Below are 27,311 nucleotides of genomic sequence, written 5' to 3'. Positions count from 1 at the left end.
CAACGACCTGGATTTGGATGCTGACAAATCTATGCTACAACCCCGGATCAGTCACAAAGCTCCCTTGACCTCAGTGACTACATCTATAAAATGGGAGTGATCGTGGTTACAACCCGTACTAGAACTTGATATAAGGCTCTTAGCACATAATCCACAGTAAGTGTCAGCTGTATTATTATTACTGTTATGAAACTGTGCTTGGTCCAGACCATCCTGCCTGGAAAGAAAGCCACCACAGGGCCAAATGGGAATGATGGTCACCCAGGCTGTGTCATGTGTTGCCCAGGGAGCTGATGAACACAGAGGACTTGATCAGCAGCAGCTGCTTCTCCACTAGTGACTCCTGGGCCATGCCCCACATCTGCAACCACTGGGCTCCCTAATTCACTTCTTCAGATGAAGCAGTGCTGATGCAGTCTTCCCCGATTAGAAGTGAGAAATGGGGATTCACAACACTCAGATGAGGGCTGTGACAGCAGATGTGGCCACAGACGGTCCTACGACTATCAACCCACCAAATGTCTGGAAACGCGGAGCTGTCCACAAGGTCATTTTTGGTCTGGTTCGAAGACATTATCCAGCTGAATTGGATTTGCCAGGTGTTCATGCTGATGTTTGGCTCCTGAACTCTCTTCCCAGTTCCCTCTATGATGAGATGATTGCTTGTAAGACAACTGGCAATTACGGTCCTTCTAAGAGCCTGGGCATAAATTAAAAGATTAGAAGCCTTGCACGTGTGCCACTAGATGACCAGGTAGCATTTGCCATCTGGAAATGATAATTTAAATGGAAGTATATATTATACTTTTTATTTCTGAAAAAGAGGAGATTCTGGCCCTCTCCCCTCTCCACCTTGTCTTTCGCAGGCTTTGGCTACATACAAAGTACAGACATAGTGAGGGGATCAGGGAAAGCTATGTTAAGGCCCCTCAGCGTGTTACCCTGGGCTCACATCTGGCGTGCGGATCACCTAATGAAAGGCTTTTGTGATCAATGAAATTTACAAGGGGGTGGAGCTGGCGATAGAGACAGGGCAGGATTTCACATCTACTGCTGCTCCCTAGACCCACTCCAGTGTTCTTGCCTGGAGAATCCCAGGGACGGGGGAGCCTGGTGGGCTGCTGTCTATGGGGTCGCACAGAGTCGGACATGACTGAAGCAACTTAGCAGCAGCAGCAGCAGCAGTTGCTCCCTGGAGAAGGGCCTTCATGCCTTTACTCACATACACCTACATACCCTCCTTTCCCCCTCCCTCTCTCCCAGGACCAGATCTGCCCACTGGCACTTGCTCTACCCTTACCCAGCCCTGACAGTCAGTGCTGCCTTCCCTTCACAATCTGAGAGCCTTGCCTGTCTCCCGCCAGTCCTGGCCCTGCTCCCTCCCTTCCTCCATTCTTCCCTCACTTTATGAATGACTGCATAATGGACAAGTGGTCAAATGAATCACCCCGTGAGATAAATGGAGCAAATACATCTTGTTGAGGAAGGCAATGATCCATTTTTTCAACTGAAATTTCCAAGAGGGCTTTTAAGAGGTTAATGCCTGAACTGAAGACAGATTAGAAGGAAGCGGACAGGCATTTCCAAATTAAGGTGCTAAAATAGTCATTTCTGACCAACTCTAAAAAACAAGGAGAACCCTTGTGACACCTGAATGAGGTAGCCTCGAGGCAAGTAAAGGGTCTCTCACAGTCACTCAGGGCTTCCTTCATAGCTTAGTCAGTAAAGAATCTGCCTGCAATGCAGGAGACCTGGGTTCGATTCCTAAGTTAGGAAGATCCCCTGGAAAAGGAAATGGCAACCCACTCCAGTATTCTTGCCTGGAGAATCCCATGGACAGAGGAACCTGGCAGGCTACAGTCCATGGGGTGCCAAAGAGTAGGACACGACTTAGTGACTAAACCACCACCACCACCACAATCACCCAGCAAATAAAGATCTACCATAAAATAAAATTACCTGGGGCTTCCCTAGTGGCTCAGTGGGAAAGAATCCACCGGCCAGTGCAGGAGACACAGATTCAAGCCTGGAAAAATCCCACATTCCACAGAGCTACTAATCCATGAGCCACAAGTGTTCAGAGCCTGAGAGCCCATGTACCCGAGAGCCTGTGCTCCACAATCAGAGGAGCCACGGCAATGAGAAGCCTGCGCACTGCAACAAAGACTAGACCCCGCTCTCCGCAAGTAGAGAAAAGCCCGCGCTGCAACAAAGGCCCAAAGAAGCCAAAAATACATACATAAATAACACTTAAAATAAAACAAAATGAAAAAAAAAAATGACCCCATGAAGTTGTAAAACTACACAGAAGCTGGATAGAAGAGAGATTTTGAAATGGTGCAAGATTTGTGGGGCACATCACAGAGAATGGACAGAGGAGGGCCCCCAGGGTCCTGGAAGACTGTGACTCAGCCAACTCCTCCTCCCTCACCATTGCCTCTCATGGTCCTGAGAAGCTAATTTCACACCAAGATGCCTGGAGTCCAAAGGAAGACATCACCACCTTGGGGAGCCGAGATGACTGAATGGCAGCCTCCGATCACAAGCTGCCCCGCATTCCATGAGATCCATGGCACTGGGTGGAACAGAGACTTTGGTCAAGACAGCTGTAGCTCTGTCCTCATGGAATTTCCAGGCAAATGGGGAAGACACGTCACCAAACCAATTGCTGAATAACTCTTTGTCATCACAACCTCAGTGAGTTTAGAATATACAAGCTCCATGAGGACAGGGGTTTGTGTCTGTTTTGTTCATGACCTGTCACTAGTGCCTAGAACACAGCCTGCCACACAGTAGGTGTTCAGTAAAAATCTGTTGAATGAATGAAGTGCTAAAAAGAAAAGCAAAAGGCACAGAGAGAGCTTATGATAAGGGAACCAGAGAAGGCTTTTCTGAGGAAGTCGTGTTAATGACGGATCTGAGACTGTGGAGGATGCTACAGGCAGCAGGAACAGTCAGGTGTGTGGGGCAGCTGGAGTGTCAAAGGGCTAGAAGAAACCTCCTGAGAAATAGGACGCTAGATATGGCCTGAAACTGGCAGGGGCCCTGTCGTGCAGAGCCCTGTTCAAGGATGCTCTTGAAGACTCAGGGGGGAGAAAAAAATCTAAGACAGCAGAGGAAGAGAAGAAACCATAAGGTTCTTCCCCTCACTGTTCTCTCCCTCTTCCAACACACTAAGTAATTAAAAATCATTTGATTATATATATCCATAAGAATAATGTCTGCCTTCTTTTAATTGCTTAAGAGAAGGCAGTGAAGAAATTGTGAGTTACTGTCCCAAATGGGACAGCTGCCAAGGAAGAATTATGAGCCTTGATCATTGGGTGTTCACATTGGAACAGCTAGATATTTCAAGCATCAGAAAGACAGCACAACATAAAGCAGAAGACGGTTCCCTCCTTCTGCTTTCTGGCAAAGCCCAGCAGCTTCTATGGCATTTATGCCCTTTTTCCCAGTGGAAGAGCTATCATCTGCCTGCTCATTGGCATGCGGTGAAAAATGAGGGATGGCCTCCGCCTGACAAAGTCGATGATAAAGAAGAGTTTCCCAGGGCCCCCCAGAACCGCATGCATTGCAACACCACCTCCCCTTCCCGCCCTCCCTGGGAGGACCACAGCCAGGGCCTGCATTTCCTGGCTTTGAGGGACCGGAGGTGGCGGGGGTGGGAATCTCCTTAATGTCCACAAGTGGCTTCAGTGTTCTGGGAAACCAGCAGGTATTTGTAGGCTCCCTGGGTGTTGTCTGCAGAGCACCATCACCAGCCCAGGTTGGGATGCAGGTGAAAGCAACTGAGGACCTAGAGTCGTTTCAAATAAGAATCCAACAAACTTGAAAAGGATTTAACACTGACACCTGACCCAACTGATAAGTCAGACCTAGGGAACCAGATTAACAGACTAGAGAACCAATCACCTGGAGTGGTATCCAGAAGTTTCCCCTTTCCTGCCCTGAAAGGAATCCTGACAGCTTGTCAATTTCTGAAGTTCCACAGTTAGAGAATATTTTCTTTGATGTGAATCTCTAGGACTCGAATTGCCCAATGGTAATTTCTTACACCAGACTCCTTCTCAAATCTAGTACTTCTCCCTCACTTCAGCTTAGCATTTCCCTTGTACAGAATTCAATCTGAGCTGGCTGTAAGCAGTTCTCAGAAGCAACTTGGGGGTAGGGACTGGGTTGTTTAAAATTCAAACCTTCTACACTGAGCACACAGACACAGTGGGCACCTGCTAAATAAACAGAGGGCCCACTTCTGGGCCTTTGCTCATGCTGTGCCTTCCTTTCTAAAGTCATCTGCCCTCCCTCTCTCAGACCATCAACCCCAGATCTGTCTGTCCAGCATTTCAGGCACACAGTATGTTCCTGGGACAGATAAAAGAATCCTGGCCTGGGCCCAGGAGTCCTCATTAGCTCACAGACAGCATTTTCTTCCCCACACTGCTCACTGTGGGTACCTCCAGGATCAGGCTTTGCCTCATGGTCTGATGCATGATACAATGATCTGTCTTCCCTAGGCTCCTCAAGTGAAAGCTTGGTGCTGGATTCATCTTAAAATCCATCCTGAGCAGAGCATAAGACAAGAATTCACATGCAAGTGACTTAATAAGGGATGCTCCTAGGAAAGTAGAGGGAACTGGAGGGGCCAGCTTTGCAGGTATGTTACCTGTGAAGTCACACAAGACCTGCCAATCACAAGGGTCTCATGCTGGATGTACCACTCTGCTATCACCACCTTGAGATCCTAAATTTTTAATAATATTTTAACAAGGGGACTTGCAAATTACATCACTGGTCTTGGGAGTAGGATGTTCATTGCTGTTCAGTTGCTAAGTTGTGTCTGACTCTTTACAACCCCATGGGCTGCAGCATAAAAGGCCTCTCTGTCCCTCACCATCTCCTGGCGTTTGCCCAAGTTCATGCCCGTTGAATCGGTGATGCTATCCAACCATCTCATCCTTTGTCGAAGAAGCCCAGCAAGGATGTACTTTCAGGCTTAATGCCAGTCTTAACCTGGATCCCATGGAAAGCTTGAGAGTGTAACTTCACTTTTCTGATTTTGTCCCAACATGAGGTGATGGAGCCGGGCTAAGGGCTGCCCAGGAAGAGGCTGATTCTGGACTGTTCTCCATCTCTGTGTATGGGAGGAAGCAACTCCAGGAACCCACATGCAGCCTCAGAAGCAAGTCGCAGGTGCAGCCATTGGAAACAAAGCACGTAGAAGCTGGGGGATGGGTGCCCGGAAACCATAAGGGGATGCAAGGGGGCCTGGGCAGAGAGCCAACAGTGTCCACCACCATCAATAGAACTTGAGTTGTATTATCAGATGTAAAGCACACGATCTAAAGAAGAGTGAATGACTTGCCCTGGGTGACCCGACTGAAAGGGATTTCAATGAAGCCACTTCCTTCCGAAGACAGGAGCTGCATCATCTTTCTCCCCCTGCCAGCCGCTATGCATAAATATGCCACCGTGAACTTGCTTCATTGACTCACCTCGCTGCGTCTGCCCACATTTGGTTAACAGCATCCCAGACGGAGCAACAAATCAATGCTTAACACGACCCAGCAAAATGCATGCATCACAGAGCAGGTTTCCACATCGGCCTCCTGCCAGCCACATCGCACAATACCGCTTCATGTAACGGAGAGTCTCACCAGGGTGACGGGGGACCCTGATGTTTAAACTGAACCAAGTGGGATCTTGTTTTAGGAGAAAGCCTTCCTTTAGGTCAGACCTAAATTTGGGAGTGCAGCTGCTTACAAAAGTTGCCCAAACATCCAGTGATGTTCATTTCTTCATATTTGGGATGTCTGTCTTAACTAAAACTCCTGATGTGAGGGATTTTAATCTTTCTGGAGAGATAGAATTCCTTTTTGCCTTGAGAGGAGATGTTTTAATAAAAGGAACTAAAATCGGGGATGCATGTACCCACGTATATCTAATTTGCTTCAGTAACTTGATAAAGCTTTCCATCTCCTTCACCCATGTCTGCCCTGTGGGGTGGAAGCTGTCAACCCTTTCAACATGGCCAACTGACCAAGCTTGTTGACAGTCTCCAGACTCTTCCTTCCTTCCCCCAAGCCTGGCTTCTCAGGTTTCATTTTCCAGCCAGTTGGTGGGTTGTGTTTCTAAACTTAGATCCCACTGGCTTGGTTGAGGATTAGCAGCATCTTTATGGTTGCAACAACTAACATTGACTGAATACTCACCACCTGCCAGGAACTGTTTTAAGCATTTAATATAAATTAGCTCATTTAACCTTCACAACAAACCCTGTGAATTGGGTACTGCTATTATTCTTATAGATAAGGCAACAGTGGCACAGAGAGGTTAAGCAACTTACTCAAGGCCACACAGCTAGAGCAGGAGTCAGAATTCTAATGTGTATACCTGCCCTGTATAATCCTCTCCCCTTGACTGTAGAAAGGACCTGGGAATATGATATCAATTCTGCGATTATGTTACATTATAAGGCAAAGGGATTTTGCAGATGTTCAGGTGTGCAAATCTAAATGGAAATGATCCTGGATGGGCCTGATCTCATCAGGGAAGCATTCTAAAGAGGGCTTAGATTTCTGTCTAAACTCAGCAAGACTCTCCTGCTGGTCTGGAAAACCCAAGCTGCTGTGATTTCTACAGCTAAGAGAAACTGGATTCTGCCAATAACCACGAGAGTTTGGACATGGATCCAAGCCTCCCATGGCCCATTGCCCTGGCCCACACTAGGCTGCAACCTGGTAAGACCCTGAGCACAGAGGACCCAGCCAACGCTGCCCAGACTCCTGAACCATGGAAACTGGGATAATAAATGTATGGGCTGTAAACCACTACCTTTGTGGTAATCTGTCACACAGCAACAGAAAAATACAGCTAGCAAGAGGCAAGGCTCGGATACAAAACGGGACAGCCCAAGTCTAGGGTTCTCACCTTAGCCACTTATCCTTGTGCCACTCCAGATCTGGGATTTGAGGTGGATAGAAAAAGGGTTACTGGGTAGACTGATTGGAAGACCCAAGTCTTATTAAGCTTGAGGAGCCCCATCCTCACCACATCTACCCAGTACCCACCATGTTTCAGGAACTACACTAGCCAGAAAGCAGGCACAGAGGCAGCCAGCAGGGACCTTAGCATCCAACAGGGAAGATGGCACATAAAAAACAAAAGTAAAATAAACTAATCACAAAGGTGGCTAGGATGGTAAAGAATCTGCCTGCAATGTAGGAGACCTGGGTTCAATCCCTGGTTGAGGAAGATCCCCTGGAGAAGGAAATGGCAACCCACTCCAGTATTCTTGCCTGGAGAATTCCATGGACAGAGGAGCCTGGTGGGCTACAGTCCATGGGGTTCCAAAGAGTCAGACACAACTGAGTGATTAACATACACACAATAGATAAAGGGCTTAAAAGAGAAGTAAAGAAGCTAAGGGCACATATAACAGGTCCTAGAAGGCAATGCATTGGAGAGGGAAATGGCAACCCACTCCAATGTTCTTGCCTGGAGAATCCCAGGGATGGCAGAGCCTGGTGGGCTGCCATCTATGGGGTCGCACAGAGTCAGACACGACTGAAGCGACTTAGCAGCAGCAGTAGCAGGGCTGAGCAGGAATCAACCAAGTAGAGGTGAGGAGAGCAGAAAGCTTTCTAGGCAATGGGGACAGCATGTGCAAAGGCCCAGTGGCAGGAAAAAAAGCACATACAGCCGAGGAACTGAACCAGGTCCTATAGGGCAGGAAGGGAAAGAAGGGCCAGGCACGAGACTGAAGAGGGAGAGAGGGGCCAACTCAACTGAAATGATGCTACTCACAACAGCTGGTGCTGATTCTCTTCCATCAGAGGAATTCAACACCACGTTACCCTCGGTAACAGAAACTCACTTCACTGAGCACCAGTAGCCCAAAGTCAAATTACTGCTTTCTGAGAAGGAAAACGGAAATGCTTCCAAACTCAGCAAGCTTGGAGAGGCTCACATTGTGACCCTGGCAGCTGGAAACAAATCTTTTGCCCTTTGTCTTTTCTTGAATGCAAAAAACCGAACTCTAAAGAGATAGTCTGGGCACATGTGGTCAGTGGGCTCTGTGAGGTGAGGGGCCACCTGTCAGCACTTGTCAACTGAAGGTAAGGCCCCCAAAGGAAATGCAAGAGAAATGGGACATTTGGGATTAAGCAAGATAAAGACCGTCTCCTCTCTCCTGACTTCAGGCTTAATGCTGGGGCCCTGATACACACTGCTTCCAGTCCTCTGAGTCATCATAATGGGAGTGGCATGTGTCCTGGGACTTGTAAGAGCCTTGGCAGATGGAGACAGAGCACTGTGCCAGGCAGCAGTGAAAGGGCACCAGTTAACTTCTCATGGCTGTCACTTGCCACCTGTGTGACCTAAGGTGAATTTGTTAACCTCTTTGAGCCTTGGCATCATCATCTGTCAAATGGAGTTTCTACACTATAGGGTTGAGATGATTCAAATAACGTGTGTGAAGTGCCAGAAGAGTGCCTAGTACACAGTGAATGTGCAAGGAACATTAGTAATCTGCTTTATTGACTACGCCAAAGCCTTTGACTGTGTGGATCACAATAAACTGTGGAAAATTCTGAAAGAGATGGGAATACCAGACCACCTGACCTGCCTCTTGAGAAACGTGTATGCAGGTCAGGAAGCAACTGTTAGAACTGGACGTGGAACAACAGACTGGTTCCAAATAGGAAATGGAGTACGTCAAGGCTGTATATTGTCACCCTGCTTATTTAAATTATATGCAGAGTACATCATGAGAAACGCTGGACTGGAAGAAGCACAAGCTGCCGGGAGAAATATCAATAACCTCAGATATGCAGATGACACCACCCTTATGGCAGAAACTGAAGAGGAACTAAAAAGCCTCTTGATGAAAGTGAAAGTGGAGAGTGAAAAAGTTGGCTTAAAGCTCAACATTCAGAAAACGAAGATCATGGCATCTGGTCCCATCACTTCATGGGAAATAGATGGGGAAACAGTGGAAACAGTGTCAGACTTTATTTTTGGGGGCTCCAAAATCACTGCAGATGGTGACTGCAGCCATGAAATTAAAAGACGCTTACTCCTTGGAAGGAAAGTTATGACCAACCTAGATAGCATATTCAAAAGCAGAGATATTACCTTGCCAACAAAGGTCCGTCTAATCAAGGCTATGGTTTTTCCAGTGGTCATGTATGGATGTGAGAGTTGGACTGTGAAGAAAGCTGAGCACTGAAGAATTGATGCTTTTGAACTGTGGTGTTGGAGGAGACTCTTGAGAGTCCCTTGGACTGCAAGGAGATCCAACCTGTCCATCCTAAGGGAGATCAGTCCTGGGTGTTCATTGGAAGGACTGATGCTGAAGCTGAAACTCCAGTACTTTGGCCACCTCATGCGAAGAGTTGACTCATTGGAAAAGACCCTGATGCTGGGAGGGATTGGGGGCAGGAGGAGAAGGGGACGACAGAGGATGAGATGGCTGGATGGCATCACCGACTCGATGGACATGAGTCTCAGTGAACTCCGGGAGTTGGTGATGGACAGGGAGGCCTGGCGTGCTGCGATTCACGGGGTCGCAAAGAGTCGGACACGCCTGAGCGACTGAACTGAACTGAACTGCACTGCACTGCACTGAACACTGCTGTTACCACTGCCAGTGCTACACCATCAGCACCACCACATCATCCTTAGCCCTACCAAGTATAGAGCTGGTGTTATGAATAAGAAAACAACCCTTCATCTTCCACAATCCCAAAATGGAGTTAAAGAAACCTTAAATACCCAAGAAGGAGAGATTTAGAAGTCCCCCCCACCCAAATACTGGGAGTGTTCCACTCTGGTTGGCCATGGCCGTGCAAAGATTTCCTCAAGTCCCAAGGCTAAGGAACACATTTGTGTCCACCTCACCAGTGCTCTGAACTGGATTCACGTAATAATCTGTCTGGTGCCTTAATAGGTCTGACTCCAGAGAGAGGACAGGGTGATGTTCTGGCTAGAACATTCCAGGCCTTGTGGCAGTCATAGTTTGATGTGGATGAATAAATAGGCGTCTCATTTATTTTTTTCAAATCCCATGAAAAAACAGCCCATTCCTTGGGGAATCCCCACAGAAACGCTGCCTTTACATCCACCGACACATTTTGACCACTCTTTGGGGGGCTGCCCAGTGCAGAAATGGCAATTAAGAAAAACATAAAGCATCTGACTGTGCTTCCCTAATGTACAGAACCCCTTCACGTGCATTATTTAATTCGCTCTGCCCCAATCCTATAAAGTATTACACTTCTTGTTTCTCAGGGGTTCGGTGAATGCCGCTTTTAAGGTTAACATGAATAGACAAAAGTTCTGGCCTTTTAAAGAGAAGCTGTTAGTGACATAATTGTAAGAGGGAGTGTTGGTTAGAATGAATTGTACAGAAGGTTTTATGAGGTTTTGAAAAAAATTTTTTCTTATTAAATAACTATAAAACCTCACCAAAATAGCTCGAACTAGCTTGGGAGAAGGCCAGTCATAATTAGTGGAAAAGCCTGAAATGCAGAATATTTTTTTTTTAAATGTACTTTTAATACATGAAGTCCACATAGTAAAAGGAACCCACAATAGTAAAGTGCCTGTGTCTTTCACAAACAAACAAGACTCCTTGAATAGGCTGGGGTCCTGAAGAAAGGGGGAAGGGTACCATTGGGTGAGCCTGGAGGGGCCAGGTCCATGCACTGGGTCTCCATTCCTACATTTGAAAAGAAAAAATCACCAAGGGAAAGGACTGGATCACCTCCAGGTACCTCCCTGCTCTGCACCACTCATCTTTGCTAATTATGTTCACACAATTAATGTGCTTCATGAATCCCACTTCACGGGGAACTTGCAGGAAACGTTACACATTTCAAACGAGCAAGTTCAAATTAATGAGCTCGCACTGTCTTCCAGGCAGATTTGGAGATGAAAATGAAAATAGAGAAAGAAATGAGATCCTATTAGTGCTCATGCTAACACAGAATAGCAGCTTCAATGAGGCTGACCTCCTCTCCTAGGGCATCTGTTTTACGGAAGCCTTAGAGACAGAGTTCAGTTATTTTGCCTTTTTTTTCTTTTTCTTTTTTTTTTTAAGAAAAAAAGCTTGAGTGAGTTGCCCATTTGTCTAACAATGGAAAGTAAAAAGCTGACTGCTAAGGTCTTCAAAGAACGCAAGACAGACACCCCCATGGGGAAGGATGTATGCTGTCGGAAATTCACCCCATTTTCTGGAACACTGGGGCACCTCCAACTTCTCTTCCCAGGAAAAGATTATTCCAGTGTAGCTGCTCAATGACAAGGTTAGGCCTTCTAAATGCAAAAGCAAGGTTTGATTCTTTACTGAATGTAATATACGGAATCGTGTCCTCCCCAAATTCATATATTGAGGGCCTAACCATCCAGCTCCCCAGTGTGACTGTAATTGGAGACAGGGCTTTCAAGGAAATGTGCTCAGTGGCTCTGTCGGATCCAACTCTCTGTGTCCCCATGGACTGTAGCCCGCCAGGCTCCTCTGTTCACAGGATTCTCCAGGCAATACTGGAGTGGGTTGCCATTTCCTATTCCCATTTTAAGGACATAATTAGTTTAAATCAGGTAAGGGTGAGGCCCTAATCTAACAGGACTGATGACCTTAGAAGAAGACACACCAGAGATTTGAAAAGACCGTATGGCAAGTAGGTGGCTATCTGCATGGCAGGAAGAGGGACCTCACCAGACACCAAACTTGCCTGCACCTTAACGCTGGACTTCTAGCCTCCAGAACTGAGAAATGAGTATCTGTTGTTTAAGTCTCCCAGTCTGAGGTGTCTTGTTATGGCTGTCCAAGCAGACCAACACACCTGGTGAAAGTAGGAACAGAACCAGCTAGAATTGAGCGCCTGCTGCTGTCAGGCACTGTGCTGGGGGTTTAGACACATTCTCCCATTTAATCCTCCCACCCTACAATATGGGCAGGTACTATTATCATCTTCATTTTACACAAATTGTTGGTTTATTAATTTGCTCATTCATTCCCTCCCGCCTTCATTCACTTATTTGACAATCATGGGGCCAGCACCAGTCATTCATTCATTCAACAAACACATCCCAAGCATTCTTCAAACTTTCTATAGAGCAAACTGCTTTGATCCCAAGAAGGCTTATTAAGAGCACCAAAGGCACTGTCCACGTGGCCCGAATGTGACTCTAAGACCACACGCACTGTGTCTTGAGTGATCAGAGTGTCTGACTCTTTACATCTCTGTCTTCTTTGCTGCAATAGCCATTTAATACCTATTGTTTGAACCATCTCCCTTCTTTTACTTCTCCCGCCAATTATGCACTGACCCCTTTTCAAACCTCAGAATTGAGGTCTGCACATATTTGCTCTGACAATTCTCATAGTATCAAGGCCAAAATCGAGTGCATCTGAATGAGATGCATAATTGCTCAGCACAATGGGTTTATTCACTAACCATCCTCCAGTTCCCACTTGGCAATTCATTTACCACCCATCTTCCCCGATAAAGGCCCCAGGTTTCCCTTCTCCAGTCTGAGACATTGAGCCCAAGCATTGTGTTTCTCCAGAGCCCCCCATTCATCACGGTCATTTTGCTCATTTGCAATTTCCAGAATGGAGATCAATTCAGGTTAGACTGAAAGCATTGCTGCTTGAGAAATTTCTCATAGCGGGAAAGGGAAGCTTTGAGAGGCTGGTACTCCTCTCATATCCCCAAAGAAAATGAACGTAATTGAAATTAAATAGCACTTTCCTAATTTCATCATGCAATTACAGACAGGAGAGCTGGTTGGCCAGCACCTAACGTTTTCTACCAAATATACATGCGTGCTTCATCCACCATTGGCGACCTGGACCATGACTGCACATCAGCAACAAAATGCTAATAACCAAATTAGGTTCAGTTCTCTACAGTTTACAAACGCTCTCACCATCTCACCATCTCTTGAGAGGAGCACTGTGATTCCTATTTTTAGAAGTAAAGGACCTGAGTCCTGGGAGTCTGCATGTCTTACCCAAGAATGCCCTTGTAGGGTGGAGAGGCTGGGACTTGAACCTGAGGCTTCTGGCTCTCAGCACTGTCTAAAGCAGAGGTTGCCTCTTGACCAAATCTAGCCATGTCCACTCATTGATATATACTGTTGACAGCTGCTTTCAGACTACAGCAGCAGAGTTGAGTCATTGTGCTGTGCTGTGCTAAGTCACTTCAGTCGTGGCAGACTCTTTGCAATCCCATGGACTGTAGCCCACCAGGCTCCTCTGTCTATGGGATTCTCCAGGCAAGAATACTGGAGTGGGTTGCCATGCCCTCCTCTGAGTCATTATAACAGATATCTAAAGTTCTGTCTTAGAAAATGCTTGTGAACCTCTGGTCTAGAGCTTAAGGCACCAACTTAAGGCATCGGTGGGCTTCACTCGTGGCTCAGTGGTAAAGAATCTACCTGCCAGTGTAGGATACACAGGAGCCACAGTTCAATCCCCAGGTCTGGAAAATCCCCTAGAGAAGGAAATGCCAACCCGCTCCAGTATTCTTGCCTGGAAAATTCCAAGGACAGAGGAGCCAGGTGGGCTACCATCCATGGGTTCACAAAGAGTTGGACACAAATGAGCACTCACACAGAGTTAGAGAGCCACACACTTCACCTCTTAGTCCAGCTTGGCTTTTATTTCCCAATCAGATCCTTTCCCTGGAGAATCCCATGGACAGAGGAGCCTGGCGGGCCACCGTCCATAGGGTCTCAAAGAGCTGGACACGACTGAAGCAACTGAGCTTGCTTGCTCGTTTGCTTGCTTAAGATGCCCCTCAACTGGTGGCAGCGGTCTGCAGGGCTCCCCAGGACCCCACTGTATAAAACTTGAGGTCAGAAGCACCACCATCTCCCAAAGTTTGCACTGGATTTAGGCATTGCTATTTATCAAGTTCAATTTGAGCAACTAATAAGATAAGCAGGGGGTTCTTAGGCTCAAGAAAGACTGTACCTCGGACATTAATCAGATAGCCAAAGGCAGCAATTTGCCATGGGCTGCTTTTAACCAGGCTTTCCCTCTTCAAGATGCTAATCACTCCTTCCCCTCTGATTGAGTTACACCCCCAAATTATAGTTGAGCCTTATTCTCCTGGCTCCTGATCCTTATTTCAACATGATCTAAGTCTGAATCTCAATAGTTTTTTTTTCATTTTCCCAATAAAAAAAAAAAAGAAAATCACCATCCTATATGTTGTTCTCTGATAGGACAACAGTGAACAAACCAACCCGCAGAAGCAGCTCATTTTGTCACTTTCTCAAGGAAAATGACACTACTCTGCATGAATAACAAAAACAGCAATAATAATACAGTTTAAAAAAACTGCAGTTCTTCTAGATACTCATTTAAAAAAGGGCTTGGCAAATTATCTCTTTTGTACCAAACACTCAGGTCAGTTCTGAAGAAAGTGATGAATCAGCCTGTTTGTTGACCTTGGTTAAAGCCATCTTGGAAGAGAAGACGATTGATTAACATGAGCGATTGATTAACATGAGGCCTGGAGATTACATGTGCATTTCTATTTCTCATTCAACCCTTTCCCTCATAACCATGAATAACTGGATTATCAGCTGCCTCTGAACTCCCCTGGTGTCTGCCAATTCCTTTCAAAAGTTACATTTCTTTTCAGGCACCAGCTCATCTATCCTGTAAAATGAAGAAAACCTACTGAGAGCCAAGGCCCTCAGCTGAGATTAACGATCGTGAATGAGAGTGACCCAGGGCAGCACATGGGAAGAAGTGGGGGTACCATTTGTGAGCCAGTCTATGTGGTGACAAAGTACCATGGAGTAACAGGTCCCAAGACAGCCTCCTCATTTCTGAAGGTCAAGCTAGCATGCAAAACTTCCCCATAAAATGAGATGAAATTTACAAGAGGCTCCAGCAGTTCTAGAATGAAGGGTCTTCAGGAATAACAGTTACAGAATTACACAGCAGCTGTGCTGAGGGGACAGTTGGACGAGCTGAGGATGAGCTAAGGGACTGGCTTGTTCTGATTCAAATGTGTCCCTCTGAAAGATGATAAGTACCCCACTGATAATGGGTTTCCAGGTTGTCCTTGAAAAAAAGTGGAACTCAGAATGTATCGTCTGGGTTGTGAAAACCAAGGGCATATTTAATTCTTTACTCTTAGTGATCAGGGGGTTTGGGGGTGAGTGAACCCTTTCCTATAATCTCCTCTGCCAGCTACTGCTGTGGTCCATGCCAGACTGTGGAACCAACACTGACCCAACAGAAGCCCAGTGGATTTACCACTTGGTATGGTAAACCCTTCCCCAACATGGGCAGCCCCTACCCTGGCCTTACCAAGCTGCCTGGTTGCCTTCACCAGGAAGGCTCTGTGCTTCCTGCTAATTAGGAAAGAGACCTGGAATCATCCTGATTACTGTTTGAACACAGATTTTTGGTTGGGGTTCTGGCAAGAGGAGAAAAGATGACGAACAAGTGGTGTCTCCAGTAAGTTCGTAACACAGACCCAGGGGGACTAATGAAAACAGGCCCCTCCTGTTTTCATTCAACAGAAGAATGAACTGAGGGGACAATTACAGGCGGTTACCGTGCCTAACCAGGGCAGACTCAAAGCAAGCAATCTTCCAATTCTTGGGTACCTCCTTCCTATTTCCTGACAAAGTGAGGTCAGGAACAGCCCAAACCATGAAGAGAATAAACTCAAACTGCGGCCACCCAAGGAAGCCCAACTCAGTTCCTCACCCTGATAATCCCCTTTATCCCAGGGGCACAGCACCCATGAAGGATGAAGCTATCTTTCAAAGGCATCACAAGGCCTTTGGTTCCCTGGTCCCTATTCAAAGCCACACTTCTTTCTCCCTGTGCTTAGTCACTCAGTCGTGTCTGACTCTTTGCGACCCCATAGACTAAGCCTGCCAGGCTCCTCTGTTCATGGGGATTCTCCAGGCAAGAATACTGGAATGGGTTGCCATACCCTCCTCCAAGGGATCTTCCCAACCCAGGGATCGAACCCAGGTCTCCTGCATTGCAGGCGGATTCTTCACCATCTGAGCCACCAAGGAAGCCCTCTTTTCCCTGAGTTCAAACAATTAATAAACATTTAATATATCCAAAGAATCCAAAAGGCTGCCCATCCATCTAACCTGCCACAGAATGCCAGTTCCCTGCCTCTGACAAGAACCCCATGCAACATCCACTTTCTAAGTTTTCAGAAAGGCAGAGCAAGCCAGGCTCCAGGAAAGGTAAGGATACTTTCTTGGTCTCCATCACCAAAACCCATGCAAACTCTGTGCCACCCGTCCTTGGTTGTCAAATGCAGGGACAGCTGCTCCTTCTGGGAGCCCGCAGAGAGCAAGCTGTTGTCTCAGGAGCCCTCTCCAGTTATCACCGGTGTAGACCACCTGGGACCCTGGAAGGATGCAGGTTTCCATCCTGCAGACTGGGGTCGAGGCCAAGTTCTGCATTTCTAACAAGCTCCCAGGTGATTCCCAGGCTGCTGGTCTCCAGAACTGTCTCTGAGTTAGGAAAAACCCAGAGCAAGTGGTGCTCAAACTGTAGCTGCACCCTGGGATCAACTGGGAGCTTTGAAAAAAGTAGCAGCTTCCCCAAAATTCTGATTTAGGGGTTGAAAGTGAGGGTGTTTTAAATTTCCTTTTTTGATTCTGAAGGGCAGCCAAAACAGCTCTAGAAGATGGAGTTCCCTTTAAACAAGTGGAAGATGAGCTGGCTACATGGAGCCCTGCCTTCCCAGTGATCTAGACTTCAACTTTCTCACCTGTCCCCAGGATCATTTCCTCCTTCCTGGCTTTTGTTCCTGAATGATAGTCATAGCAAATAGCAAACACCTCTGCCGGCCTCATTCTGTGGGTTCACACAATCCTCAGAAGAACCCCATGAGGTCAGGGCTAGTATGATTATCTTCATTTTACAGGTGAGGAAACTGAGGACAGAGACGTAAGAAGCTGCCCCAAGCCACACAGCTGGCACGGGAGTCCCAGCTGGTCCTCAGGCATGTGCTCTTAACCACTGCTAAAGCCTCAGACATTCCCCCTTTTTCTCTCAGAACTTTCCCCCAAACACTGGGACAGGATGTGAGACCTGGATCCAAGCAAGCAGTGAGCTGGCAGGCCCTCCACAGCCAAGCCCTGCCCTGGCAAGACGCCGCTACAGCTGTGGACCTATCTGCGGGTACCCCGTAGGGCACAGGCTGGAGAGGAACACATGGGCAGGTGGTTTCTCCAACAGTCCAAACGACAGCCAGAGCTCTATGCTGGCCATTTTGTGGCTTTAAACCCCTGATGGAAGACAAAGGGAAGGAAACATTGCACCAGGCCGTTTCAGGCAGCAGGAGAGTCTGCCTGGGCGTCCCACCCCTGGGGCATGTTCCAGAAAGACCAGCTTCCTTCCAGAGCGGCTCTGCACCTGCCAAGACTGAGGCAGGGCCAACCTGGCAGCGTCCCCCGGACTGGTCATGCAGATACCGAACAGCAGAGTATCAGCTGGAGACACTGGAGCTGCAGACTTCTCTAGTCAGGAACGACAGTGATATTGGTTTTCTCACATCCCTGGGCTGCCGGTCCTCACCAGAGGGGTGTCGATGCGGTGCACCCCAGGAAAGACAGAGCTCCAGTGGCTCGCGTGTCAGGGCATCCTCTCTCCGTGGCTGGTGTTTGTTCAGGGGAGGCTGAAACCACACACCCTCTGTGTGCCACCACTTCTGTGCCTGTGCTCAATCGGGGTGACAAAGGCCACGCATATACACATGCACACAGGACTGCACACACTCACACGTACATGGGCCTCCTCTAACTTTCTGGTCCCTCTCTAAGCTCCTCCAGCTTTATACACTGAATTCAAATAGAACTTCTTTTTGTGATGGTCAGTTTACTGGCCTGACTCACCCATTAGATTATAAACTAAGAGAGGACAAGGGCTTCCTTTTCTTAAATGCCCGAGCATCTAGCACAGGGCTATGCACACAGCACGTGTCATGGATTGCACTGCACACACCCCTACCCCCATCCATGTATTGAGATCCTAACACGGATACCTCAGAATGCGACCTTATTTGGAAAGCAGGTTGCTGTAGATGTAATTAGCTAGGACAAAGTCCTAGTAGAGTAGGTGGGTCCGCATCCAATACATTTGGAGTCCTTATTAAAAAAGAGAGGTTTGGACACAGGCACACACACAGGGAGAACATTGTGTGAAAATGAAGGCAGAGACTGGGGTGATGCTTCTATAAAGAAAAGCCAGGGATCGGCAAGAACCTGCTAGAAGTCAGGTAAGGAGCAGGGACCAGATTCCTCCCTAGGCTCTCAGAGAAACCAACTCAGCCAACACCTCAATCTTGGACTTGCAACCTCCAGAACTGGGAGGAAATAAATTTCCATGCCGACAAAGGTCCGCAAAGTTAAAGCTATCGTTGTTCCAGTAGTCATGTACGAATGTGAGAGCTGGACCATGAAGAAGGCTGAGTGCCAAAGAGTTGATGCTTTTGAACAGTGGTGCTGGAGAAGACTTTTGAGAGTCCCTTGGACACCAAGGAGATCCAACCAGTCAATTCGAAAAGAAGTCAACCCTGAATATTCACTGAAAGGACTGATGCTGAAGCTGAAGCTCCAATACTTTGGCCACCTGATGCAAAGAGCCAACTTACTGGAAAAGAGCCTGATGCTGGGAAAGATTGAGGGCAAGAGGAGAAGGGGGCAACAGAGGATGAGATGGTTGGATGGCATCATCAACTCAATGGACACGAGTTTGAGCAAACTCCAGGAGGTAGTGAAGGGCAGGGAAACCTGGCATGCTGCGAAGTCCATGGGGTCGCGAAGCGTTGGACATGACTGAGTGACGAACAACAACAGGCATCAGCCTGGAGTGCAGATCCCCTCTTCAGACCACGGGACCTACCGGGTCCCAGCAAATCTTTGGGCTTAATGGTCAGCTGCGTCAGTGCCTCCAGAGGCACAAAGCCCTGGTCACCTCCTCAGCGTGATCTCTACACACCGGGCTTGCTCACAGCCCAGGACAAGCAATTCACTCAGTGCCAAGCACCTACTGAGTTCCTTTTCTGTGGCTGGCTGGAGTAGCCTCCAGGTACCAAGATGAATGATCAGCCCCTGCTCTCAAGAGGCTCAAAGTCTAGTGAGATCATTTTAAACACATGAGGTAAGTGTCACGAATGATACAGGGAGAGTGAGGAGAGTGCAGCATTTCATAGACCTGCATTGTCCAGTATGGCAGTCACCAGCCAGATATGGCCACTAAGCATGTGATGCATAACCAACCCAAAGTGAGATGTGCTGTGTCAAATACACATGAGACTTCAAAAAGTCCATACAAAAACAAGAGTGTAAAATATCTTAATATTTTTATTGATTGAAGGTAACAATGATCATATATTGGTTATACTGGATTAAATAAAATGTTATTAAAATGAATTTAGCCTGGTTTTCATTCTACTTTTCAAAATGTGACTGCTAGAAAATTTCAAATAACATATACAAATCATATTATGTTGTAAGCAGGCAGTACCGTTCTAGGACATTTAACCTGAGTTTGAAGGGAGAAAAATCAGGGAATCTTCTTCCTGGAGAAGATTTCATCTAATATAAATGTTTAAAAAACAGCACTGATTGAGCAGCTTGCCATGTGCCCAGAATTTGCAGTATAAATTCTAATTTAATTCTTAATAACTGAATAGTTGGTATTTTACTCCTACTTTATAAACAAGGTCTCCAGGGCTTGAAAAAGTTTAGCTATTTGCCCCAGAATTCACAGTAATTAGTGCTGGAGGCAGGGTGTAAACTCTGCTCCCCACAAGACCCACAGGCCAACTTGGCCAGCAAGAGGGAAGCAGGATGCGGAGGAGGCTGACGCCCACCCCACCCCCATCCCACTCCCATGTCTTTCTTACAGAGAATTTAAGAACAAGCCAGGGCTTTGTCTCAGTTCTATCCATCTCAACAAGGTTAAAATCCAGTTGACTGTGAAGCTCCTTGAATTGTATAGTTTACAGAAAAATCAAATTATGTAGAGGCCTCTTATAATTGAGGGCAATTTAGGAAATAACTTTCCAAAAATGACAGCTTTTACAGCTGTGTTACCATTTGGAAAGTGCTGAGGTCGTTCTGTCACTTGAAAGCCTTCCTCTCGTTGAAATCTACCAGACTATATCCACATAGCCTGATACAGAAGGACCCCATTAGAGAGCTCAGCTACCAAGATTTGAATATACTGGGTCAAATTAGGCTTCCAGAAACAGAACAACTGCCTATAAAAACAGCCTGAGTGAAATGTGAACCAATCATGAAATCAATGGCCTCGCATTAACATGGGCCAGAGACGGTCTTACTTTATAACGACTATCACTGACACACTTACCTACATGCTGGAGGTAAAACAGACACAAGCAACCACAGGAGACCTTTAAAACTTAACAGCTGAATTTGCCCATTTTCCAGGATGTGGGTTGAATGTACACATGCACACACACACTCCATCCAGAGGTACTCATGGCCTTAAAAATCAGCACAGCAAGCTTCCCAACAACTGAGTCTACCAGACACATAATATCAATCAAAATTTTTAGGTAGTGCTCATGATGAATAGCTAGTAGCTTTCAGGCAAGAGGAAATCATCTATCTTATTATTATTCAACACAAGTCCAAGTATGCATCTGCCAAACATCTGAGCCTACAGGACAGGGACCAAGCATGATCCCAGACCCCCTAAGAAAAGTCCCAGGTTACCTAACTAACCCAGATCACTAATGACTAGCGAAGATCACCCACTCTGCTCTGGGCATGTCCTAGGTGCTTTTTATACACGATGCTATTGATAAACCTCAAAAACCTGCAACTCTGGTATCACACTGCTATTTTACAGATAAGGAAATCAAGGGCTCGAAGAGGTTAAGTAACTGCCCCAGGTCATACACCTGGGCTGGGATCCTCCCCTTTCTTCCAGCATCCAGTCATCTCCGCCAACCCAAATTGTGTCTGACACCAGATCCCCCAGCTGTTCCGGCTGGATTGGAAATCTGACCAGGGACAGCTTCTCTGGTTCAAGAATAAAGAAGCCGCTGGTCATAGTGAAAAAGGCAACCTGCTGCCCCTGGTTTCTGCAGCGGGCTCTGCTCATCCATTGTGATTTGCAATGAATAATGAAGCATGCTCCCAAGTGCTGTGTGTAAGATCAAGTTGATGTAATATTTCATCTTTGCCGGCCAGCTGCCATTCTGCTGGGCTGACAGTAAGTAATATCTTTGAATAAGGAGACGATCCACAACTAAATCAATTAAGTAGACAGCTGTTGGGTCAAAGCAAGATAATTAGATGGACTTGTCATTTACCAGGTGGTTGGTAATGAAAGGATTAATTGACCAGAGTTGGGGACTGTCCAATATCTGCTCTCTTGCCTTCCCCAGTGGATACGGCCATTCAGTATCTTTCTTCCCGAAGAATGATTTTCAAGGAAGACAGCCCTTTCATGCTCATTTGTGAGACTGAAGCTGATCCTTCAGAAGCGCCCACCTGATGTCTGGCTTGGAACCACTCTGGGGTTCTCCTTTTTATGGGATCAAGAGCCAAGTAGCTCAAGTGTCCTTTACATGGGGACCTGCCCAATTCACTGCCCAAGGGCTCAACTTCTTAGGTTTGTTCACATAATGAGTCTCCAAAGCTCAGGGCATCAACCAACCTCCCATGGAGCACAGGAAGGAATGTGGTCACCTCGTATTGGTGAATGAGGCTGAGTGCAAATAGGTAACATGGTCCTTCATATAGAAAGACCATAGAAAAGACAGGGAGCAACCTCAGTACACATGGGCTTCCCTTGTGGCTCAGCTGATAAGGAATCCGCCTGCAAGGGGGGAAACCTGGGTTTGATTCCTGGGTCAGGAAGATCCCCTGTAGAAAGGAAATGCTACCCATTCCAGTATTCTGGCCTGGAGAATTCCATGGACTGTACGGCGTCGCAAAGAGTCAGACACAACTGTGCTAATTTCACCCTACTTCACTTTAGTGCACATGCTCTGAGCTCCTTTTCATGTAACAGGTGATGTAAGAGCCAAAGAATCAAAGATTTTATTTTTTAGTTTTATTTTTTATCCATGCTGCACAGCATGTGGGATCTTAGTTCCCCAACCAGGAATCAAACCTACACCCCTGCCTTAGACTTCCAGTGACATCCCCTTGAAGGTTTGAAAACTGGAGGGGTCCTTCCAGAATCTCCAACCCAGTGCTTCGGAACTCAGGCTGCCCATCAGAACCAACTAGGGAACAATGGTTCCACCCCAGCCCTGTTCCGGACCAACCAAACCAAAAAAAAAAAAAAATCAGAATCCCTGGGGATCTGGGCACTGGTGATTTTTCAAAGCTCACGAATGCAGGAGGTGTGGGGAAGCATGGGTACAATTCAACCCCTTCGTGCTACAGAGGAGGAGACTGCAGTCAGGAGGGGCCAGACCTCCTAAAAGAAGTTAACAAGCAGCTGAGCCAGAAGCAGAAGCTGCTTTGTAAGTTGCAGACCATCTCTGGGGGTCTCTAGGGACCACTAACCCCTCTGGAGGGTGAACAAGCCTTATGAAGCTGGTACCAACCTGCCCCTCTTCCGTATCCTCTCCAGTCAGCTTCCAACATGCTCTTTCACGCCTGCTACAAACCCCTCACCATTCTCTGAACGTGCCATGAACTGTCCCACCTGTATGCCCCACTCCTGCTGTTTCATCTCTCTGTAATGTCAGTCCCTCTGCTCTGTCCAATGAAGACTGGTACATCTTCAGAAGCCTGGCTCAAAAGCTGCTTCCTCTAGAAAGCTTCCCATTGTGCCCTGCCCCTCAAAGGGTTAACTGCTCACTCCTGATCCTCCCATAAACTTTCAAGACACTTCCAGTTTCATCGCACAGCACTTCTCATGTTCTGTTACCTACATGCCTCTCTTCCCCATGTCTTTTCCCTCTGTTTATCTGATAAACATCTGTAAACGAAATAAACCTTGGCAAGCCTTGCTCAGAAAACTATTTAGGTTGGAGCTGGTAGAGTTTCCCACCTTCCCTTGGACGACTCAAGCTTTTTTCAATCTAAAACTTAATCAAAGACCCCGACTTCCAAATGTCACCAAGCTGTACTATCCTATAGCAGAGTTCTTGGGGAAGCAGAAGGAAGGGACTCCCACTTAGCCTGGCTCCAGCCAGGAAAGAAAGACTGCTCCAAATATCATGTTCCATGAGAAAAAACAAATCTGCAATTGTTTATTGGACATCTACCGTGCATTCCATGAACCTTGGCCCCTGCCTTCAGGAATTCTGCAACTACCCTGAGCTCAGCTTCAGTCACCATGAAACAGAACCTCAAGAAAGCATTTTTCCACCCGGGAAAGATAATGGGATAGAAGTTCTTCCTCCCATTTTCTCTCCAGGTCAGGTGGACCCAGCACAACCATTAAGGAGCTATGGGATCTTGGCAAATTGCTTAGCAGTTCTGAGCCTCAGCTAACTTATCTGAAGGATGGAGTTATAGATAACCTTCCTTCTAGGACTGTTGTGAAGATTCCATGAGATACGTGTGGAAAGTTACTGACCGTCACTGAACAGTAACTTTCTTCCTCCTTTCCCTTCCTCCTTCCCTTCTCTCCCTCTCTCTATCCTTCTTCTTGGACCCCATCTTATGGAGAAGTAAATATATTTTAACACATAGAAGACTGCACCAATAAAGGTCCAATTGTTTACATTATTATTATTACAATAAAATATTGACTGGTCAAAATATTGTATTTTCTGGTCCCCAGGGGCCCCTAGGAAGGTCTGCAGGCTACTGGCGCATGCATGGAGGCCTCCTGGACTTAGAAGTTCCTGGTCAGCCCCTGGACTGAGCATCTGTCTTCTCGGAACATAGTAATCACAGAGCAAGTGCAAACGCTAAAGAAAGAAGCAGGCAGGGCAGGGCTGAACCACATGAGTGATGCCGGGAAGACTTCAGGGAACCCACGAGAGGACCGGGAGGTGGGTGAGGCAAGACAGGCTGTCCCACCCCTTGCTGGCATTTTTGGGGCAATTATGCCCTATTAATGGCTGACAGCAGAGCTCTGCCCTGCTGTCTGGGTTGAGCGGGGTGGCCCGCACATGTGCTCGGCCCGCAAATATGCAGTTGGCAACTCTTGAACTTTCGGTGACTTGACGCCAGCTGATATGATCAGCAATTACGCTTTATTTTGGGGCCAGGAAGACAGCGGAGAACCAGGAAAATTATAAGACATCAGAGTACAGTTTTTCTAAGAATATCACCTACAAACTTTTTTTCCACCCACTGTTGTTTTAATGGTCAGGGGTGTGCGAGGCACTAAAATAAGAAAACCTTGGACACTAAAAGCAGATTATAGCCAATTTTCCTAAGGGAGCTTTTAAGATTTTTGTCCAGTAAAAATCTGGATGTGATTTTTTTTTTTTTTTTTTTTCTTTTTTGGATGGGGTAATTCTTGCCAAGAGAACTTTGCTGGCAGCAGTGAATACAGCACAGAGATAAATGGATTTGTTGCTTGTCCTGGATTTGAATTTTTACTCTGCTTCTTACAAGCTGTGTGACAACTTCCTTGGCCTCAGCTGTCCCGTACGTAAAATGGGGGTGTACCATCTACTTTAGGGCTTGACACAAACATTCCATGAGAAGTTTATGAGCATCCTTGGGTCCGGAAGATCCCCTGCAGGAGGCCACAGCAACCCACTCCAGTACTCTTGCCTGGAGAATCCCACACACAGAAGAGCCTGATGGGCTGCAGTCCACAGGGTCTCAGAGAGTCAGACAGGACTAAGGCAACTTAGCATGCATGCACGCAGAGAGCATTTGGCCTACATTCCCAGTACCTGGTAACTAGGATGGCTCTACTTGCCATAATGTTGGTTTCCTTACTGTCTAAAATATACAGTTCCTGTTTTCACCATCATATATCAAACCCAAACAACCAGTCAGCATAAAAAGGGGAAATGGCATCTCAGGGAGCAGTTTGGTTTCTAGCAATTACAGTGTTTGTCATCTGCCTCTGTGATAACATCGGTCCAGACTTAGCAGCTTCCAGAGCTCGGCTGGTTGGGGAACACGAGAAACCAAAACCAAGCCCCACTGGGTGCAGCGTTTGTGAATGTCTTATGGACACAAAGCCAGACTTGGCTCCACAGGAGCTCCTGCTCCCTTCTCTTCTCTGAACTCTCCAGCCCACAGCCATCCCAAAGATCACGAAGACAGTTTCTCGGAGAAGCGCCACCAACAGAACGTGTGTGGGAAGAGAACATAATTGCAGCTTGTAAAGGAAACCAGCCTAAGAAAAAACATTCCGGGACAACATCCCGAGGAAATGCGGAGATCTTCCTGCAGGGACATTTTCCTGGTTACCAGCAAAAGGGGACAGACAGCTTGCCCACAACATTCTTGATGGAGGCTGGTGACTCACCCACCTACTCCCCCCCAAACAGCTCCCAGAGACGCCTCCCCAGCCCTATCTTCCCTCCCAGGTCCTAGGCTTCTAAGTGAGCATCTCATCCAACGCTGCCAGATGGAAGAGATGGAACGTTCTCTCTTCTTTGATTGGTTAACAAATAGAACAAGCAGGGTCTCCCTCACCAGGTAACCCACTCAAGTCAACCTTGGAATAACAAGGAGAAGCAGACACAGAAGGCTAACCACACGAGCCCTGCTCAGCCTTTTGTGCCCAGTGCCTGGCACTGTGCTACATATAGTGGGCATTCACAACAGCGGATGAAGAAATGAAAGAGTAAATGAATGAATGACTCTGGGAAGGAGCAAACTCCATAGGAGGCATTGAGCAAGGCACATCTTCTCATGGAAGCCTGCAAGGCAGGAATTGTTAACACCATGTTATAAAGGAGGGAGGCAATCTCAGATGGGTTAAGTGTCTTGCCCACACTCACATAGCTGGTACATGAAGAAAACAAACTTTGAACCCAGGTCTGACCCTTGAGTCAAGGCTTCCAATAGTGAAGCCATTCTCACAATCATGATAATGATGAACCTTGCTTACCCTGCCCCTGACACATCAGAATTATTTTATCCTCCCAACACTCCAGAGAGATGGGAAAGCTGACCCTAAAGAGAACTCATCAAGTATTCAAGGTTGCACAACCAGCTGTGAGTGAAGGAAGAATTTAAACCTGGACTTTCACTCTTTCAATCAGACACTCAGGGGGCACCCACTACAGGCCAGGGTTGGGGACGCAATGATGACTGGTGCAGACACAGTCCATAGACTACCTGTCCAGAGAAATATCTACTTCAGAAATAGCTTTTCCCATGACACCATCTGCTGCTCATAAAATTTGCTCAGGAAAGCAGGAGCCCTTCAGCAGTCTTGTTTCAAAAGAGAAAATAATCTGAGAACAGAGGAGGTCAACTGAAAGAGACAGGTATGGTTTGCGTCTTGATAACACATGTTTTCAACATGGCTTACTGCAAGAGGGGTGCTGAGCTTGGTGGCTCAGAAGGTAAAGAATCTGCCTGCAATGCAGGAGACCCAGGTTCGATCCCTGGGTCAGAAAGATCCCTTGGAGAAGGGAATGGTAATGCACTCCAGTATTCTTGCCTGGAGAAGTCCATGGACAGAGGAGCCTGGTGGGCTATGGTCCTTGGGATCACAGAGAGTTGGGCATGACTGAGCGACTAACACTTAGCCTTTCACCAACCAGAAATCCTTTTTATCGAAGTCCCTTCCTAGGACCAATATGTGAACAGGTGGGAGACTGGCCTATAGTAATCAGATTATCGGGACACCAAACAAAACCCAAATCAAGATAACCAACAAGGACCTACCGTATAGCATAAGGAACTATACTCAGTATCTTGTAATAACCTATAGTGGAAGAGAGCATTTTTTTTAAAAAAGTATTCATATATATACACATATATATAACTGATTCACTTTGCTGCACACCTGAAACTAACACAACATTGTAAATCAACTGTACTTCAATAACCATTTTTTAAAAAGGCCAATTCCCTGCTGAGTTACCAGAAAGCCCAGTAAAGGAGACATCAGGCAATCTGAGTTTGCAATGACCTGGTTAATCTGGCCCCACCACACTGAGTTCCAAAGTGATGGGGCTGAAAGAGGGGTGTGAATTAACATGGTTAGGCCACTCATTTTGCTCAAACTCAAGAGTCCACTTTTCCAAAGGGTGAAAGACAAGAAAGAGATGTGGAATCAGAAAGTTCTCAGGCTCATCCCTTGGCAAGACTTCCAGGAATTCAGCACTTCTAGGGAAGCAAAGAGTTTCTTCCTCTGCAAGCACCTTGGTCCACAGAAATGC

General features: G+C 46.8%; 1 protein-coding gene across 4 annotated transcripts in view; it reads right to left on the bottom strand.

The window, feature by feature from the left end:
• Positions 1 to 27,311, bottom strand: part of CHST11 (carbohydrate sulfotransferase 11) — a 267,451-nt gene that overhangs the window by 112,910 nt on the left and 127,230 nt on the right. The gene's annotated exons all lie outside the window — the stretch shown is intronic.

The sequence above is a fragment of the Bos indicus genome, chromosome 5 (assembly GCF_029378745.1).
Source record: "Bos indicus isolate NIAB-ARS_2022 breed Sahiwal x Tharparkar chromosome 5, NIAB-ARS_B.indTharparkar_mat_pri_1.0, whole genome shotgun sequence".
NCBI classification, from domain to species: domain Eukaryota; kingdom Metazoa; phylum Chordata; class Mammalia; order Artiodactyla; family Bovidae; genus Bos; species Bos indicus.
This window is presented reverse-complemented; position numbering and strand designations above follow the sequence as displayed.